The sequence below is a fragment of the Engraulis encrasicolus genome, chromosome 21 (genome assembly GCF_034702125.1).
Source record: "Engraulis encrasicolus isolate BLACKSEA-1 chromosome 21, IST_EnEncr_1.0, whole genome shotgun sequence".
Lineage (NCBI taxonomy): Eukaryota > Metazoa > Chordata > Actinopteri > Clupeiformes > Engraulidae > Engraulis > Engraulis encrasicolus.
Genome location: NC_085877.1, coordinates 44,440,017 through 44,460,016, shown reverse-complemented (window position 1 = coordinate 44,460,016; position 20,000 = coordinate 44,440,017). Strand labels below are relative to the sequence as shown.

The window sequence follows — 20,000 nt, the reverse complement described above, 5'->3', positions numbered from 1 at the left end:
CTTTGCTCTCACATGCATATTCTGTTCTTGTCTTTTCCATCCTTTTTCTCACGTCTAGTCTCTCACTTTTACTCTCTCTCTCTCTCTCTCTCTCTCTCTCTCTCTCTCTCTCTCTCTCTCTCTATGTCTCTCTCTCTCTCTCTCCCTCTTAACCCTAAAGCGACCAACTGGGGTCATTCATACACCATTTCTACAATTTTCATCACAAAAACTAGGAGTTTGTCAATACATATGTTGTGCACGTTTTGAATGATTTTTGTGAGATTTGGACCATCTATATAGGATTTACAATCAAAACACCTCTGGGGTCATTTATGACCCCGAGAGGATCCATGAGATACTCAACATTATAATGTCCTTTGTTGTTGTAATTTTAAACTCTAGTTTTTGTATTTTGTGTCTTTGGGCAGGCCATGGTCAGCAGACATAAAATATTCATAATATAAACATTTATAGTATTAAAATATAATATATTGTATAAATAAATAGGGCACCCCTGCGATAGCCAACGAAGCATATTGTGAGGGCACCCAGGTAGCATTTCCTCAGTTATTGCTCCATATTTGTTGATATCATGGCACAGTGGTCCTAGACACATGATGAGAATATGAAATAATGGTCATCCTGATGAACAAACGGGGATGAAACAAGTCATCAGTGTAGAAATCAATGGCGTTTTTAGAATTTTCCTTATTATATAGCTATACAAAGGCTGAAGCATCAGTTGAATCATTTCTTTGCTCTAATATATATGGAAGACACCTTTTCACAGCTACAATGTCCAGAAAAAGTTTCAGAGAAATTTTGAGTGTGCATAAGGTTATATGTTTGAGACATGGTTTTGTCTATGTAAATTACCATATTCTCTGATCTTGTGATTTCATGAACCCAGAAATGTTGAGTACCCTAAAGTTTTATTGTAAAATTATCATCTATGGGCCTAATGGATAGAATTAAGCTTGGTTTCCCAAAGTTTCACTTTCCAAATTTCCATAATTAGCATAAATATACTATATTATTATGTTAAGATTACTACAAGTGAATAGGCTAAAAAATGTAAATGATAGATATCACCATGAAACTTTCTCAGTTGATTACTGATGATGAGAGAAGAAAAAAATGTATTGGATGTTTTTTGTATTTTGATGTTTACATATGCAAATGAGGGCATACATCATATTTAGCATATATGTATGTAAGTTTGGCTAATTTTTAGCAAAACAATAAAATGTTCAAATTCACATTTTTTTTGCTTTAGATGAGGGACAAGTATGTGCAAGATGTAAATAAATTTGAATGAACCCCAAAAAATAATTTATATAATGGTATTTCTATATAAACTCCTTGGGGTCATAAATGACCCCGCTCGGTCAGATTAGTCGCAAAAACAGGCCGGTCGCTTGAGGGTTAATCTGTCTGCCGATACTAGCTGTACATAAGGGTAGAGTAGAGTGGTCCCTTTCTTTCAGAGTGATAGTGATTAACAGGTGTTTGATATTCCCCAATTATAAGACAAAAAATGTATGCGTGTTTGCGAGCGTGCATCTGTGCATGCGTGTAGGATGTGCATGTGTGTGTGTGCGTGTGTGTGTGTGTGTGTGTGTGTGTGTGTGTGTGTGTGTGTGTGTGTGTGTGTGTGTGTGTGTGTGTGTGTGTGTGTGTGTGTGTGTGTGTGTGTGTGTGTGTGTTTGTGTGTGTGTGTGTGTGTGTGTTGTCGTGTGTGTGTGTGTGTGTGTGTGTGTGTGTGTGTGTGTGTGTGTGTGTGTGTGTGTGTGTGTGTGTGTGTGTGTGTGTGTGTGTGTGTGTGTATGTGTCTGTGTTAGGGTTGCCACCTCACCCTGACAAAAATCCTGGACATTTTGACCATCGAATTGACCTTTTTTTCTTAACGGCGCCCGGCCCTTCGCACACCTACCCAATTGACCTTACGCGCTGAAAATGACACTTTTGCTAGTTATTTATTTAGTTAATTGCTGAACAAAATATAGCAGGCTTATTATTTTGACTATTTCCAATAGTTTTTGGCTATGAACAAAAACCTGGGGTCAGTAGGTAGCAGTAGGCTGCTTGCTGCTCCTGGCTAAACAAATAGGCTTCATAGGACACACGCCCACACACACACACACACACACACACACACACACACACACACACACACACACACACACACACACACACACACACACACACACACACACACACACACACACACACACACACACACACACACACACACACACACACACACACTAGTAACTGGTAGTCCTGTAACTGGGCACATTCAGTAGGCTACAGGAGTAGGTAGATCAGACAATGTGGATTTCATTTATTTCGTCCTGTGATGATTTTGTGACCAAAAAGCACGGAATTTCTTGGTTTGATTTATTAGCTCTCTGGATTTGACATAGATTATTAAAAATAGGCTATAGAGACTATAGGCTAAAAAAAAAAACATGGCACCATCATCTCTACGCCGTTTTATCTGTGGGGTTTTGAAATGCATTGATGTAGCCTAAGATGACAGATACCTTAATTCCCAAAGCTCACTATTAAAAGTAGGATCCTCATATTAGTCCATAGATGGCCTACTCTTCAACTTCTCTTCCTACAACTTCAGAAGCATTTTCGCTGGGCACAGGGAGCAGCTAGCAGAAAATCGACAGGGCATGTTTCTACTTACATCCAGTGGTGGACAAAGTAAAAGTAAAAGTAAAAGTAAAAAAAAGAAACACGGTTTCTTTCCAACACAGGTAACTTATCTAAGTAAAAAGTAGACCAATGTACTTGTCTTACGATAAGCTGATTCTGCACGGGTTGGGTTGAGTTTGTGGTGGGTCCTTGTTAGGTTTTTATTGTTTTTCAGTAATAACAAAGTCTATCTCAATAGGTAGGCAAAATGTAGTAAACTGTGTAACAGCTATGTAATATCATGTGCTACTGTCGTATTTACACCACGAAAGTACTTTTACTTTTACTTCGTCCACCACTGCTCACATCGCATATTTCTCCTGCATCATCTTTTTCTTTATTGGCCTGTCACGGTCATCGCCTCCTGTAGAACTGTCGTCTTTCTACCCATTTCACGTTAAAACTTCTCTGCTTTTAGTCACTGGATACTTTCGTTGTCTCATATAGTTCAACATTCTCTCGGTTTCTCCACCTCATCATCAACACTCCGAAATCCGAATGAGCCACGCACCAGCCCGACCAGACGAGCTTGCTGCGTCATTTGTCTTCAATTAAAGCCAATGAGATCGGCGCATATCTTTATGTACGTATGCACGCTGCAATTTAGTACTGACGGTATTGATGATTGAAATACAGATTTTGCCCATTATGTAGGCCTACAAATTCCGGGACATTCGGTGTCCCGGATTTTTTTTTTCTTTCCGGGACAGACCATAAAAATCCGGGACAATCAGGAAAATCCGGGACAGGTGGCAACCCTAGTGTGTGTGTGTCTGTGTGTGTTTTCGTGTGTGTTTTCGTGTGTGTGTGTGTGTGTGTGTGTGTGTGTGTGTGTGTGTGTGTGTGTGTTTGTGTGTGTGTGTGTGTGTGTGTTTGTGTGTGTGTTCGTTTACATGTTTTGTGTGTGTCAGTTAGTGCTACAGTTATAGGATACAAATACCTAGAGGCATGCGGGGACTTGTGCGGAGGGTGATTTTGTTGGTACAAAAAACACTGAACACAGTCCCATAGCAGAGTCTGGAAATGCAAGATGTATTTTTCTGTCAGTATTCTGTTGGTTTTTTGTTCCAAAAATGTATCTTCTTTTTTTGCCTCATGCCTCAATGTGTTCTACTCCAGTGTTCCATTTTGTCGTTCCCTTTTTCACTTGTCTTCTCTCACTATTCTATTTTCTTATTTTTCTTTCTTTCTTCTTCCATTGGGTTTTGTCCTGGCCCATTGTGTCAGTATTGTCTTGGACCATAGGGTGAGGAGTGTGTGTGTGTGTGTGTGTGTGTGTGTGTGTGTGTGTGTGTGTGCGCGCGTGCGTGCCTGCGTGTGCGTGCGTGCGTGCGTGTGTGTCTGTGTGTGTGTGTCTGTGTGTGTGTGGTGTGCTGTGGTGTGTGTGTGCGTGCGTGCGTGCGTTCGTGCCTGAGTGTGCGTGCGTGCGTGCGTGCGTGTGTGCGTGCGTGCATGCTTCGTGTGTTCTTTCCTGGCCCATTGTGTCAGTATTGTCTTGGACCATAGGGTGAGGTGTGTGTGTGTGTGTGTGTGTGTGTGTGTGTGTGTGTGTGTGTGTGTGTGTGTGTGTGTGTGTGCGTGCGTGCGTGCGTTCGTGCCTGAGTGTGCGTGCGTGCGTGCGTGCGTGTGTGCGTGCGTGCATGCTTCGTGTGTTCTTTCCTGGTTCAATGTGTCAGTGTACTCTTACTCCGTGCCAGCTTTTTAAAGGGACACTATGTGAGATTTTTAGTTGTTAATTTCCAGAATTAATGCTGCCCATTCACTAATGTTACCTTTTTCAACAAAAAGAAAACAACTATTACCTTTTTTTTTCTATTAGGCCTACCTTCTTTTAAACCCAGACACAGGCACAGCGTTATAAATGCGCTGTTAACAGAATGGCCAACCCTGTGTTATGCCATAGTAGTGTAGTAGGCTATAGTAAGGTCGCCAAATTCCGCCCACTTCACTGATCACTTCACTGAAAACGTGATAATATTACTCTTTCAAATAATATTTAATTATGCTATCGTGTATTTTTGGATAGCGGTAACTGTGTAGATGAGGTAATAAGCAATATTAGCTAACATTGGTAGTCCTTTCTATCGTAATTTGGCGATAACGTCCAGCATGTCCAAAATCTAGCTTCAGCACAATTCTCCGGCGAAAGGCTCCCAATTCCGCCCGCTTGATTTCAGGTCACGTCTGTATTTCCGTTACGGTTTATTATTCCTTCATGCTGTTGTGTTGATTTGGTTCACACGTGTAGTCCTGGCTTTACCGATGCAGGAACTGTGATTAGTTTGGTCGTTACTGTGGAAACGGTTCAATAATTTTGGTCCTAAAGTGAAACAGGGAAGCGGCCAGGGCGAGTTTATAGCCAGAATGTCGTCGTGAAATTAAAGTTCCATCTGCCGTTACGACACCCTTCATTACAATGCTGTTTATGGCCGTTTGACTCGGTTTTAAATGTCATCACTGTTTCAAATATTAAGCATACAAACTCCGTATCATGTCGATATCCATTCCTGACTTAAACAGTGGATACATAATTAACTATAATCACTTATAAGTAGGCGGGCGGAATTGGGGGACGGGCGGAATTAGGCGACTTTACTATACTAAGGTAGTTTAACTTTCCAAGGACTATTACAGCATTCCACTGGTGGAACGATGTGCACTATGGGGTTAGTTCTACCCAAATACATCTTGAAGAGGATTATCCACCCCATTAAAGGGACACTGTGTGAGATTTTTAGTTGTTTATTTCCAGAATTCATGCTGCCCATTCACTAATGTTACCTTTTTCATGAACACTTACTACCAGAATCAAATTCTAAGTATTCATTATGACTGGAAAAATGGCATTTTTCATACATGAACAGGGGGATCTTCTCCATGGTCCGCCATTTTGAATTTCCAAAAATAGCCATTTTTAGCTGCAAAAATGACTGTACTTGGACCATACTAGAAAATATTTGTTTATTACTTAGTAAACGTTCATGTAAAGATCAAATTTGGCAATAGGCAGCCCAGTTTCAATGAGCAGCATAGTTGCAGTACCTTTTTTGACCATTTCCTGCACAGTTGCCCTTTAAAGTACATGGTGCGTACATGGGCCTCAGAATTCCAAGTTAGTTTAAATCCTTATTGTAAGTTGTGTGAAGCTCTGAATTGCAGCTTTGAGTCCAAACAATACACACAACTCCTTTAGCTTTCGCTCTCATACAACTTACAGTACAATAAAGATTTAAATTCACCTGGAATTCTGAGGCAGAAAAGTAAACTTCACCTAACTTTAACTTAATTTTCAAGTTAAACCGTGCTGTTGCCATTGTCCTGTGTAGGAGAATAGGTTAAGTATACACTAAGTTATCATGTCTTATCACTGATTCATCACTGATCATTTTTTTAACAGTGCGGAGGGATGGGTGTGAAATGGAAGACATTTGGAGGAATGTTGAAGAGGAGGATGTGGAAAATGGACAAAGTGTGGAGGCAAAATGAGGGCAGAAAATAAGTAAAAGAAACAAAGAAAGGGGGAGGACAGAAGGTGAGAGATGAAAGAGAGGAGGAGGTGCACACATTCCACAAGGAGGTGTGAAGAGAGAAACACACACACACACACACACACACACACACACACACACACACACACACACACACACACACACACACACACACACACACACACACACACACACACACACACACACACACACACACACACCCCATAAGGAGGTATGAAAGAGCAATTAGGGGTTTGTTTGTTTAATGTTGCTGCTTGTGTACCCGGTGCAGTCGCCAAGCCAACAAAGCCACCTGCCATCGTGAGGCTGCATATGATCCCCAACCTGGACCTGTGTATGTGTGTGTGTGTATGTGTGTGTGTGTATGTGTGTGTGTGTGTGTGTGTGTGTGTGTGTGTGTGTGTGTGTGTGTGTGTGTGTGTGTGTGTGTGAGTGTGTGAGTGTGTGTGTGTGTGTGTGAGAGAGAGAGACTTACTCTCCAACTTACTCCTTTACACAACAGACTGTGATGCTTGACATGGAGCCATATGTACACATTACAAGTATTCAAAAAGGCATGGTATATGCAATGGAAGGCAAATCCAAATCAAAGAAGAAGGAGATAGTAATCCATGTCTGACAGTGAATATTTACCATAATGGGACTATAATGTTTCAGGGCAGCGAGGCATGTTTGATTTCTGTCAGGGACAACTTCAATACCATCAAACTACTGGCAGAGGAAAAGAAATCAGAAACATCTCATTCAAAGGCTGCTGCAAAATACAGTGCCCATGTCAACCAAGGTGTAGAGAGAGAGATGCTTGCCCTTCAAAGCAAAGACACACTCATGGAACAAACTGTTAAAGAAATCCAGGAGGTAGAACTGATCGAGCTTAAAGAGCACATCACCTCCCAAACATCACCCTGTAGCATGGAGCAGCAGTTGTATGATTTCAGAATGGAAGTTATGTCATACATAGAGCAGCTATGGGGAGAAATGAGAGAGATGGAGCTCGAGAGAGTGAGCCTCAAAGGTCACTTGAAACATCTAAAGGAGGAACTCTACATAAGAGATGAGGCCATACAAGATTTAAAAGATCAAATAATCCAAATGCAAAACAACAAGAGGCAGTGCAACTCTTCCCAGCCGCCTGTGCTTAACGCAGCAGAATGCTCTCATCCCTCCAGTCCAGCAACACCACAGACTTGCATACGCTCCAGCCTAGAATCCACAACCAAGGCAGCAACTACACCAACCACCCAAGAGAAACTACACATCTTGCCACCAGAGGTGCCAGTCTCCAGAATGTCAGCCACAGCAGAGACAAGGCTTCCCTCGACGCAGACACATCCCCAAGTGATCCTGCTAACAGACTCAAATGGTAAATTTTTGGATACAAAGAAACTATTTCCCGGGAAGAGGGTGCTATCTAAACGCTGTAGCAACACAGTACAGGCAATGACACTCCTGAAAAGGGAAACACTGCACAGCCCTGAATGCTTGATCATCCACACTGGAACGAATGACCTGCATAGACTGCAGAACAACACCGCTGCGGCTATGATCCGGATGGCAGAACAGGCCAGCACAGAGTTTCTGGAGTCACACATCGTACTGTCAACACTGCTGCCAAGGACAGACACCCCTCCTCATGTCATCCACAATACGAATATGGAGGTCGCAAGTGGATGTGCTAAATTCCCCAATATTCATTTAGTCCATCACCCAACTATCGGCCCGTGGGACCTGTATGATGGTCTCAATTTACATAAAAAAAGGGTGAGGATCTTTGCTAAGTCCCTGAAAGATGCTTCACTCCGGTGTAATCCTGGGCCTTTTGCCATCCGTCCCAGACAACATGCAAGTCTGCCTCCTCACCACCCCACCGGGAAGAAGAGAGAGGCAAACCCAACAAGGCCTCACTTCCAAAGGCCATCTCAACTCACCTCACCACCTCTTACACACCTTTCACAAAATAAGCTTTCAGTGCCATCTGCCACACCCCCTCCCCAACAACCTGCTCCTTATGTCCCACAGACCCCTCCCCCTCCCTACCCAATGCAAAAGAGTAATGCTTTGGCAGTTACTCCTCATGTCCCTGTCCACCCACCACACCACCCACCACAACAAAGAATTCACCTTTGGCTAAGGCCCGCCCTAAAGTGCTTTTTGACCAATCACAGCGCAGCATAAGGACGACCTCGGACAAACCTCGGACAGTTTTGACAGCGCTCCATTGAACTCAATGCTGAAATCGCATGTTTTCAAGTAGTTAGCGAGATACGGTCGTATTATTATTAAAATATGATTGGAAACCGTGCCTGGGGTATTTGTGACAAATGTGCACGTTTCCCCGCGATGTAACAGGTGGTAATCACTTTCCTCTTTACCTAAAACCGGACTAATATTATTAGTAGCTGGATAGTTTGCCTTGAAGGGTCTCGGCAGCCTCACACTCGACTAGAAAGCACACGGATCAAAAACATACTTTGTGTGCTCCGATCATGACACCATCTCATTCATGTCCCTTTTCAGTAAGGTTGTAAGCAAACCACGAACCTGTTTCAGAGTAGGATTTTGGATTTCTGACCTAATTAATGAAGAAACACCGCTAGCAAAGTTAACTAAGCTTATCGGTCACGGCAGGAGTGTTTTGACTAGCAGCTGATGGACGTGACTTTGTTAAGCTACTGAAGATATAAACGCCAAACGTTAATGTTACACATTGCTGTGGTAGCTTTGAAGATGACTACAGCCATTAAGTTGTGTGATTCCGTTTTCGTCTAGCAAGTTTGAGTCAGGGCTCAAAAGATATGCGAGCTCAGCTTACCATGGTGCTGGTTACAATGCCTATCGATACCCATAGAAGAGCCCATAACAGCTGTGATGCATCGCATGACCGTTCAGAAAATAAATACTTATATTCACAATACTATGAATGCGTGTTTTATTTATTATGAGTGAATAACTGCTGCGATTTGCAGTCACTGCATAAAAAATCACGTTGATATCTCAGCATTGAAAGTTTATCTGTCCGACCTAGCAACTGTAACTAAAGAGGGCGGGGCTTAGCCAAAGGCGAATTGTTGTGCCCACTCAATGCCCCAAAATGAGCAGTTCAAGCTGGCCCTTAAACCCAGCAAGACCACCCTCTTCCACCTACCCCACTCCACACCCACTACAAAAGATGAATAGAGCAGCTACTGCCCAACCCCCCCTTGCACATCAACCAAAACAGAGTCCCGCTACGCACACCCCGTTCCCCCCCCATCCCCACCGTCCAAGTCAGAATGATGCTGCTGATCCTGCCCACTCATTTGCGACTCGAGAACTGGAGGACATCAGAGAGATGCTACACATCCTGTGCAGCCAACTTATAAGATAAGAATTTTAATTATTTTCATATATACAGTAAGTTGGACTGACAACAAAATATTTTGAAGAAAAAAAAAAAAAAAAGATGCCAAAAAAAAGCAAGAAAAAAAGAAAAAAAAAAGAAAAAAAAGATGCAAAACATTTTGAAAAAAAAAAAAAAAAATCCAAAAAAAAAGATGGAAAAAAAGATGGAAAAAAAGGCACATATTGATGTTCAGATGTATGTTATCACTTAAAGGTAGGGTTGGAGATCTTTGAAAAACGGTTCCTGTGAGCTATATTTTTGAAAATACACAGCCCGCCTCTCCCTTCAGCCCTCCCCTCAAAGCCACGCCTTCAAAACACATGAACGCGCATGCAGTCTGTCAAGTGTTCGGATTATCCCGGGAACCCACGAGAGCTCACGAGGCGGGGGGGGAACTAGAAGCCACGACAAATCGATTAGCCAAGCTAACTTCCAGCCATGGCACTGTCTCCGGCTACGGTAAGAATGTTCAACATCACAATAAACGCACAGGCCGTCATGGTTGCCATTTCAAGAAATATTGATGACAGTAGATGTATACTAGATTAGTTATTGAACTTGACTTGATACGTGTTACTTAGATATCTCATTCTAACTTCCTAACACTGATGACAGATGCTATACTGTCATCCCTAGACAGTAGTTCTAGCCAGTAGCTACAGTACTGACACATGGATTTATTTTGACAGATGTGTACCGCAGTATACATTTTACTATTGTATTTATATATACCCGACACCACAATCCGTAGTGTTTTAGGCTATGACTTCAGATTTCACTTGGGTTGTCGCACGCGCAGACACAGGGACAGAGGGAGTAAAGAAAAACAACCAAACAGATCAACGCTAATGAAATTGTTTTGGCTGACGATATTTTCATATGCTTTAGACCTTCCACGACCACGAGAGCTCCAGCTCTGACTTTCCTGGCCCATCACAATCATAACGACCTAACAGCCCAGTAGGACCGATGGCCAGAGATGGAGGAGGAGGAAGATAGACGCAGCAGAGGTCGGGGGTATTGATTAGGGAGACTCCAACAGAATTGACGCCCTGCTAACTGTTAGGATGTACATTCATCCCTCAATAACATTGTCCTGCTGTATTCCTCCAGATGTGTAAGTATTGTAATGGATGTTATCACAACGGATGTACTCTATATCGCAACACGAGTAGGCTACACGAGTACACCTGTTGTGATAACCATTACAATATTTCTACTCCTATGAGTAGTAGTGTGATATTACATGGTTATAGGTACACAACACCAGTGGTAGTTCAAGTACATCCATAAAAGCCCATCTACTTCATACATCTGTGTAACCCCTGGCACAACACCAGTTTGTAAGAAATTGACTGAAAACGTTGTATGCATACAATTGGCACATCTTTATATACACAATAATGATTGCTTATGTCCATATTGGTCTTATTGTCAATAGAGTTATTTAGTCCCCATCATCAAATAGAAAATGCACTACATAAAATGTATTTATTGCTTTGCAGGCCTTGATTCAATCATTGAATTTGAAGCAATCCCATCGGTTACTGCAGCGTGCCCTGACCCGTGACCCCAGTTTGATGTTCGACCTGGCACATGACATCTGGTCCTCAGTCACAGCCCAGTAGCACAACCAACCTGGCGCCTCTGCGCAATCTGTAAGGAGATGCCCATGAACATTGAAAGGAAATGCTGTGGTGTTCTCAGTTTTGATAAAACTTTGGGCTGATGTAGGACCAGGTGAAGGACCAGGAGAAACGGTCTCTTCAGGCATGCAGCCTACAGACAGTATGGGGCACTTGAACAGGGCTGACGTTGTAATACACAGTACAATACCCAGGATTAGCCAGGGTTACCCTGCTCCACTAGAGCAATATAAAAGGTTTATACAGAGTACGGTATAAAACACACAAACCGGCAGTGTGCAGACTTTTATTATTTTTCATTATCTGTAGGAGCATTCATCTGTACATCTCACCTTTTTGGTTTGGAACCACGTTTGTCTTGTTACCATTGTTTTTTTCATACATAGAAAATAAATGCAACCTGTCAAATGTTCTTCTGATTGTGGTCTTGTGAAATATATAAATTATGTAACCATGCATTTTCAGTCAGAGAATGAATTAAAAAAAGCCACACAGTCAAATTGTGTCCACCAATATTTACTGTCATTGAAATGTATGGACAATTTAAACAATGTATTACACATGACACTAGATACATTACTTTATACTATATTTACAGTTGTCATTACCACACAAAAACTCTGGGAAGGTGGGTAAGTGCAGCAGCTGTGAAGGGCCTAGTTTGAGGTTGGAGGCGTCTGTGCTGTAAAAAGATAAACAGAATTAGAAATCACATATCTGACAGTAGCTCCAGTGACATTTTAAATGTAAGTAACCTGGGTTGTTGGGGCAGGGACACCAAAAATAACTCCTTTATCTGGGCTCACCTGGTTGTGAGTGTCTGCGGTCAGCCATCCCTCTTAGGGTAGAAAGTCTTCTGCGCAGGACGGTGCCCTGAAGGTTGACGTTCACAGTATGCAGCCTTCTTGTCCTGGAACTTTTATTGTGCAATTTTCCATATCTGTAACAAGCAATGTGTTAGACTATATTAGGGCTTCATTACATCAAATTACACAGCAGGGTTTTACAGGGTGTTGGCTACAGTCCCAGGACCTAAGTGGACTTGTGTGCCTTGCTCAAGTGCACTTCAGCTGTGGATGGAGGTGTAGGTAGGGAGAGGTAAGGATGGGATTTCAACCTGCTTCTCTCTGATCTTAGGACCACCTCTCACCATCAGGTGATGGCTGGCTGCTACCTCAAATTTCATTCATGGCCCTAGTTATGTTCTGTAATCAGCATTGTTTTGACCTTACACAAATAAATGTAAATGCATTCTGCACCATGGGGGGCTGTGAAGACCTTTGAGAATATTTGCAGAACTACATACTGAATTGAGCCATCCGCCTTTCTCTTGGTTGGTGTGTTGAGATGGTGACTGCAGTCCAGGCTTCTTGGATTGGAGGAGAAAAGCTGTGGCTTTTACTGGCATAAGTATGTGGTTGTGGAAGGACCCTGTCGGCTGTTGACCTGAGGGAAAAAAGAGCACAAATTGCATATTAGCACAGAGCCCATGCTTAGACCATAGACAGATAAATCATCTGGCACAATCTGCATGCAACCAACAGAACCTAGAAAGAGAAAGATTAGCAGCAATACACAAAGGGGACAAGTATACAAAAACATGCAAAGTGTTCTGATAAGGTGCATGGAGGTAGTCTGTGTTGATTCCAGCAACCTCAAAGACTGAAAAGTGTCCCAGTGTGTTGAATTGAAAACTTGGCGCGTGCGCGCGCACACATAGGAATATCATAATTTAGTAGTGTATCAATTACAACTACAGGATCTGTTCGCTTTTGTCAGATAGAACCATTGTTTTTCAAAGGCAGATCATTCCAAAAAGGATAGTAGTATCTGCAACTGGACGAAATTACACCCACAAACATGAATAAAATAAACTACCAGTGTGCGGTGATTCATTCTTCATTTACTTGGCAGCCTTGATATGTTGTGAAACAGGAGCAAGGAACAGCTATGGAAAACACCACACCTTGGAATGGACAAAGCAGAACATTTCAATATAACCAGGGTAAAACAAAATGTACCGGCATCTCCATGTGATCATTCAGTGTAGCCATCACAATAAAGATCTGCCGTGTAGCCGTCATGGTCATTAGGTGGTATTTATCAAATGCAAAACTACCGTCTTCTCAAAAACGACATCAGCGAGTTAACAACATTACACCCACAATCATGCAAACATTTGAAAACCCAAGGCAATCTATTTTGCAATGCTGGAGCGGCGAACAGGTTGTGCTTGTGCTTGCTACTATTACCAGAGTCATACAACAGAGACGTACCAAAGCAAAACATGCAAACGATATATTTTTGTAAACCACTAGAAAGACATGGGCTTTGCTGGTCAAAGTAATGTGTGCGTAAACATGGTAGGTTACTTACTACGGGGTGGATCCGTATTTAGCAACTGAACGCGGATGGAGAAGGGGTGCTTCCGTCCTCCTCCCAGCTGGTTTGTCTGGCTCGTTCGCACAACTAGCAGCAAAACACACAAGAGTAACCGTCTGAGTTACACATAGCAATTCTGAAAACGTGTTCATGTGCACAGAATAAATGCCACAGGGGGGAAAAACACACAAAAAATAAAGCGATTGAGGTAGCAGCTATGTTAAGCAAGGTAGCAGCTAGATATGTTGGAGCTTGAGCTAATCCTCTGACCCCTCTCAATGGATACTTGCTTAAAAAAAGACACCACTGTGTCCTAAACCAATTCACAAAATATTATACAGACAAATATATTATCTCACCTCTCGATTAGAAATATGGTCACCAAAGCGTATTTGAAGCCGCTGCCGTAGCCGACATCTGTGTCCAAGAGTGTCAGGTCCATTTCAAATTTTCAGACCGTGTTGGAGTCTGGTCTTGCGAGTCCGATGATAATCCAAGGGAGTATGTTATCCTGACATGGTTCTAGTGTTCCAAAAGCCAAAGTTCTTCCTGTAGCTCTGCAAAAGCCACCAAAGTTTCCAAGTAGCTCAGCCTGCTGCTAACTCTCGTTACCTTGCTACTAGCCGAGTGATGATGAGCCTTGTCGCGTGTGCATGAATGATGGGGGCGGGGTCGGTCAAGTTCACGAGTCGGTGAACGCGCAGGGAGGAGGGGTGAGTGCTGGCGGTTGATGGACGTGTCAGAAACCAATAGAAGTGATGATGAGTATTACTTCTATTGGTTGCCGTTTTCTTCTGACTACGCCCTCTACACTGGACCAAAAGATTTCGTTTTTTTTCCAAACACTCTATTTCAATGGGTGCTATGGCGTCATGAGGAGTTTTTCAGATGATATGGTAAAATATATGCAAGAAAAACATCTCCTATCCCACCTTTAATACACAGATGTATTATTGTTACTTTTATTTTTACCATTTTATTCTATACACAACAGGAGATTAGTGTGTGTATGTGTGTGTATACGTAGGATGTATGTGTATAAGTATGCAGAAACATGCATTTCAGTGTCTGTGCATATACACATTTGTATCCTATATATCTGTATAAGCACACTATACATAATGACCCTAAAATAGCAATACCACTGTCACTCAAGTAAAAAAAAAAAAAAAAAAAAAGAGAAAAGAGATACATGTATTGTAGAATGGAAAGTATAGAATAGAAATGTATGTATTGTTGTTTGCACATATAGACGGTATAGAAGTATAGCTTGATAGGTTTTTTTTTCTCTTTTTTGTTTTATCTTGGGTTATTACATTTATTCTTTTTGGTCATGACGAACACGAAATCTATAACAATTTCTACATGGAACATTCAAGGTCTCCATTCAAAAACCCTTGGTTACAAAACCAAGACCGTAGAATTCCAAGAAAACACCTCAAACTCTGATATAATCATTCTACAAGTAACATGGTGCAGAACTGATGATGTCTCACTCTGTCCTACAGGTTACAAAGAAATTGCAGTATCCTCCAAGAAAAATAAGGGAGTAAAGCATGGGAGAAATTCAGGAGGCATTATAATATGGTATAAATTAGAACTAGATTCATTTTTATCTTTGATTAAAATACATGATTCACATGTCTGGTTCAAGATAAACAGAACCCTAACCCAAACAACAAAAGATTTATTTGTTTGTGCCACTTACATACCACCCTCAGAATCCCCTTATTATAACAAAAATATATTTGATATTATGCAACAACAAATTAGTAACTTCCAGGCGCAAGGACATATATTGCTTTGTGGAGACCTAAATGCCAGAAGAGGATTTCTACCTGATTTTACAGAAGACCATGGCAATGAACACATATTTGGAAAAAGCTTCCCACCAAATGCTGTAAACTTCTCACGCCACTCCTCAGACACCCAAATAAATAAAAATGGCAGACTTCTGATTGAGCTATGCCAAAGTCTGGGCCTGTATATAGTTAATGGCAGAGTGAGGGGGGATTCACTGGGAAGATACACATATAGCTCTCCTTTTGGATGTTCTCTTGTTGACTACATGGTTACAGATCTTGACCCCTTCAACTTTAAAGCATTCACAGTTAGACCATTAACTCCCCTATCTGACCACAGCCAAATTACTGCCTATTTAAGAAGACCAGAAAATATTAACCCTGTTATACCTGAACAACCAACTAAATTGCACAATACTAAGCGGAGTCTTAAATGGACAAAAGATAGTAAAGAAAAATATATAGCAGCCCTGTGTAATCCCAAAATAATAGCAACTATCGACAATCTTGTGTACTACAACTACCCCGACACAAAAGAAAGCGTTAATTCAGTAGTCAAAGAACTTAACCTTATATTTGATAATTTGGCAGAAACAGCTGCGTTACAACCTCGAAAACAACAAGGATCAAAGAAAAAGCTTGATGAAAAATGGTTTGATAAAGATTGCAAGACATTACGAACACAGTTAAGACACCTTTCTAATGAGAAACACAGACAGCCACACAATATCGACTTACGTCTCAGATATTATAGTGAACTAAAACAATACAAAAACACACTCAGAAAAAAGAAAAATAATTTTATAAGAAACCAACTTGAAACCATTGAAGAGTCATTAGACACAAATTCATTTTGGGAAAACTGGAACAGGCTGTGTAAAAAACAACCAGTAGTTCCAGCCATTCAAAACAGCCAAACATGGAAAGATTATTTTGAAAGTCTATATGGCAAAAGGCAAATGACCGACGAGCAAATTCAAATATTTGACAAATATATTAAAATGGAGAGTGCAATTTCTCAGAACCAAAATCAGCTGGACTACCCAATAACAGAAAGAGAGCTGTCAGACAGACTACAAGCTCTAAAAACAAGAAAAGCAAGTGGACCAGATGGAATACTAAATGAAATGCTAAAACACTCTAACCATACATTAAAAATAGCTTTGCTAAAACTATTCAATCTCATTCTGCGCGTTGGTCATTTCCCTGATGTCTGGAATGAGGGCATTATAACACCCATCTTCAAAAGTGGTGATAAATTAAACCCAAATAATTACAGAGGCATTTGTGTTAGCAGCAATTTAGGGAAAGTTTTCTGCAGCATACTCAATGCCAGAATCACTAGTTTCTTAACTGAACACAGTGTCTTAAGCAAAAGTCAAATTGGATTTCTACCAAATTATAGAACAACCGATCACATTTTCACATTACAAACTTTAATTGAAAAATACACAAATGAAAATAAATCAAAAGTATTTGCTTGTTTTGTAGATTTTAAACAGGCATTTGATTCTATATGGCATGAGGGTCTCTTCTGTAAATTGATTGAATCTGGAATTGGGGGGAAAACATTTAGCATAATAAAAAGTATGTACCAAAATAATAAATTTAGCATCAAAATTGGAAACAAGCGAACAGACTACTTCTCTCAAAATGTTGGCGTGAGACAAGGCTGCCCTCTCTCCCCAGTACTATTCAATGTATATATCAATGAATTGGCAAACCAATTAGAAAAATCAAAACCACCTGGTCTCACCCTCCACGACTCAGAAATCAGATTACTATTATTTGCGGATGACCTAGTCCTTTTATCACCATCAGAAAAAGGTTTACAAAAGCACCTGGACATCTTAAACAAATTTTGCCAGACTTGGTCACTAACCATTAACATCAAGAAAACAAAAATACTAACATTTCAAAAAAGAGGCAGATGTGAAGAAAAGAAACAACAATTTAATATTGGACAGACTGAAATTGATCATGTCTCAAATTATACAGTGCCCTCCATAATTATTGGCACCCCTGGTTGAGATGTGTTAAAAGCCTTAAAATAAATTCAGTGTTTATTGCAGAAGAATACTGTCACACTGGAAATTGTAGGAAAATGTAGCCTTCAACTCAAATGAATTGTAAGAAAATAAAAAAATCCCTGACTGAAAAATAATTATTTTTCATTAAATCACCTGTTCCACAATTATTGGCACCCTTAACAATTCCCAGGAAATAAATATAATTGAAGCATTTCTGTCATTTCTACAGTAGTTTACAAAGTTTACCAGAGTATGTAGGAACATTTAATTAGTAATTCATCACTTCCTGTTTCCCTGGGTATAAATATGACGTGACACCAAGGCCATTTCTCTTATCCACTCTTAAACATGGGAAAGACAAAGGAACACAGCATACAAGTGAGGCAGATGTGCGTCGACCTTCACAGGTCAGGCAGAGGCTACAAGAAGATTGCCACTCAACTGCAGCTGCCCATATCCACTGTGAGAGGAATAATTAAGAAGTTCAAAACAACTGGAACAGTGGTAAACAAGCCTGGACGAGGACCCAAGTTTATTTTGCCACCACGCACAGTGAGGAGGATGGTAAGAGAAATCAAAAGATCTCCAAAGCTCACTGTTACAGAATTACAACAAATGGTAGCATCCTGGGGTCACAAAGTCTCCAAATCAACCATCAGGCGCTGTCTACACGCCAACAAGCTGTTTGGGAGGCATGCACGGAGAAAACCTTTCCTCACTCACAATCATAAACGCAAGCGTCTGGAGTTCGCCAAGCGGTATTGGGGCTTCAACTGGGACCGTGTGCTTTAGTCAGATGAGACCAAGATTGAGCTTTTTGACAACAAACACTCTAAGTGGGTCTGGCGTACCACGAAAGATGCGCATGCTGAAAAGCACCTCATACCCACTGTGAAGTATGGGGGTGGGTCAGTGATGCTGTGGGGCTGTTTCGCTTCCAAAGGCCCTGGGAACCTTGTTAGGGTGCATGGCATCATGAATGCTTTGAAATACCAGGACATTTTAAATCAAAATCTGTTGCCCTCTGCCCGAAAGCTGAAGCTGGGTCGTCACTGGGTCTTTCAGCAAGACAATGACCCTAAACATATGGCCAAATCTACACAGAAATGGTTCACCAGACACAAAATCAAGCTCCTCCCATGGCCATCTCAGTCCCCTGACCTCAACCCCATTGAGAACCTGTGGGGTGAGCTGAAGAGGAGAGTACAGAGGAGAGGACCCAGGTCTCTGGATGATTTAGAGAGATTCTGCAAAGAGGAATGGCTGAAGATCCCTCTTTCTGTCTTTTCCCATCTTGTGAAACATTATAGGAGAAGATTAGGTGCTGTTTTGTTGGCAAAAGGGGGTTGTGCAAAAATATTAACACCAGGGGTGCTAATAATTGTGACACACATTATTTGATGTCAACTAATTATTATGGGATTTTTTCCCCACTGAATAAATGCACTTGTATTGAAGGTTGGATTTTTCTCTTTTTTTCCATTAAGGTCCCATATTATTTAGAAAAAAAATAAAATAATTGGAAGCTAAAAAACACATCTCAACCAGGGGTGCCAATAATTATGGAGGGCACTGTAGCTATCTAGGACTTAAAATAAACTCAAACGGAAATTTTGATTTGGCCATTAAAGAATTAAAGGACAAATCCAGAAGGGCTTTCTATGCAATCAAAAAATCAATCCAATTCGAAATCCCTGTAAAAATATGGTTGAGAATCTTCCAGTCTGTAATAGAGCCCATTTTACTATATGGCAGTGAAGTGTGGGGACCAATGATTATCAAAGATTTTGAAAAATGGGACAAAAACACCATGGAATCTTTCCATGCAGAATTTTGTAAAAATATCCTTCACGTAAAAAGAAATACACCACATAACGCATGCAGGGCTGAACTTGGCCTATACCCCCTAATACTCAAAATTCAAAAAAGAGCTATGAAATTCTGGATTCATTTAGAATCAAGCGACCCAAATACATACCACTACAAAGCTCTAAAAATTCACGAGGCAAATGCGGACACCAGTCACCTTATTCAGCTCATTACAAGACTGAAACAAGAAGCCACAGTTAAATTCACATCAAACCAAAGAACTGACATAAAAAAGATTAACGATGCACAAATACAAAAATATATTACATATTGGACAGAAGCGATAAATAAACAAAGCAAACTGAAAACATACCAATATCTTAGTAGGGATTACAGCCTAGCTAAATACTTGACACTAAAAGACACAAAATTGAGGCGCATAATTACAAAATATAGGCTTAGCAACCACAATTTATCCATAGAGACAGGCAGACACAGGCAGACATGGCTACCAGAGGACCATAGGCTATGTGTCTACTGTAATAACAGCGAAATAGAGTCTGAACTACATTTTCTCACAAGCTGCTCCCATTACAAAGATATTAGATCAATGTTTTACCCACAATTTGAACATGTACACCCTAAATTTAGCAAACTTAATGACACAGAAAAAATGAGATATTTATTAGGGGAGGAAACGGATTGCATAATGATGGCTGCAAACTATATTTATAATTGTGACAGAAAGAGGA

The 20,000-nt window shown here is 40.9% G+C and overlaps 2 long non-coding RNA genes across 4 annotated transcripts; one reads left to right on the top strand and one right to left on the bottom strand.

The window, feature by feature from the left end:
- Positions 1 to 9,974: 9,974 nt before the first annotated feature.
- On the top strand, positions 9,975 to 11,286 carry LOC134437249 (uncharacterized). The gene is made up of 3 exons (XR_010032367.1): positions 9,975 to 10,038; positions 10,468 to 10,640; positions 11,085 to 11,286. It is a non-coding gene; the product is annotated as an uncharacterized LOC134437249 (long non-coding RNA).
- Positions 11,287 to 11,337: 51 nt separating this feature from the next.
- On the bottom strand, positions 11,338 to 14,051 carry LOC134437240 (uncharacterized). 3 transcript variants are annotated; one of them, XR_010032355.1, is made up of 6 exons: positions 13,967 to 14,051; positions 13,602 to 13,694; positions 13,104 to 13,191; positions 12,532 to 12,671; positions 12,032 to 12,165; positions 11,338 to 11,907 (listed from the first exon to the last, which is right to left on the bottom strand). It is a non-coding gene; the product is annotated as an uncharacterized LOC134437240 (long non-coding RNA). The 3 variants fall into 3 exon arrangements; XR_010032354.1 differs by lacking the exon at positions 13,967 to 14,051 and having other exon boundaries at positions 13,602 to 13,806; XR_010032356.1 differs by lacking the exons at positions 13,104 to 13,191; positions 13,967 to 14,051 and having other exon boundaries at positions 13,602 to 13,805.
- Between the last annotated feature and the right edge of the window lie 5,949 nt (positions 14,052 to 20,000).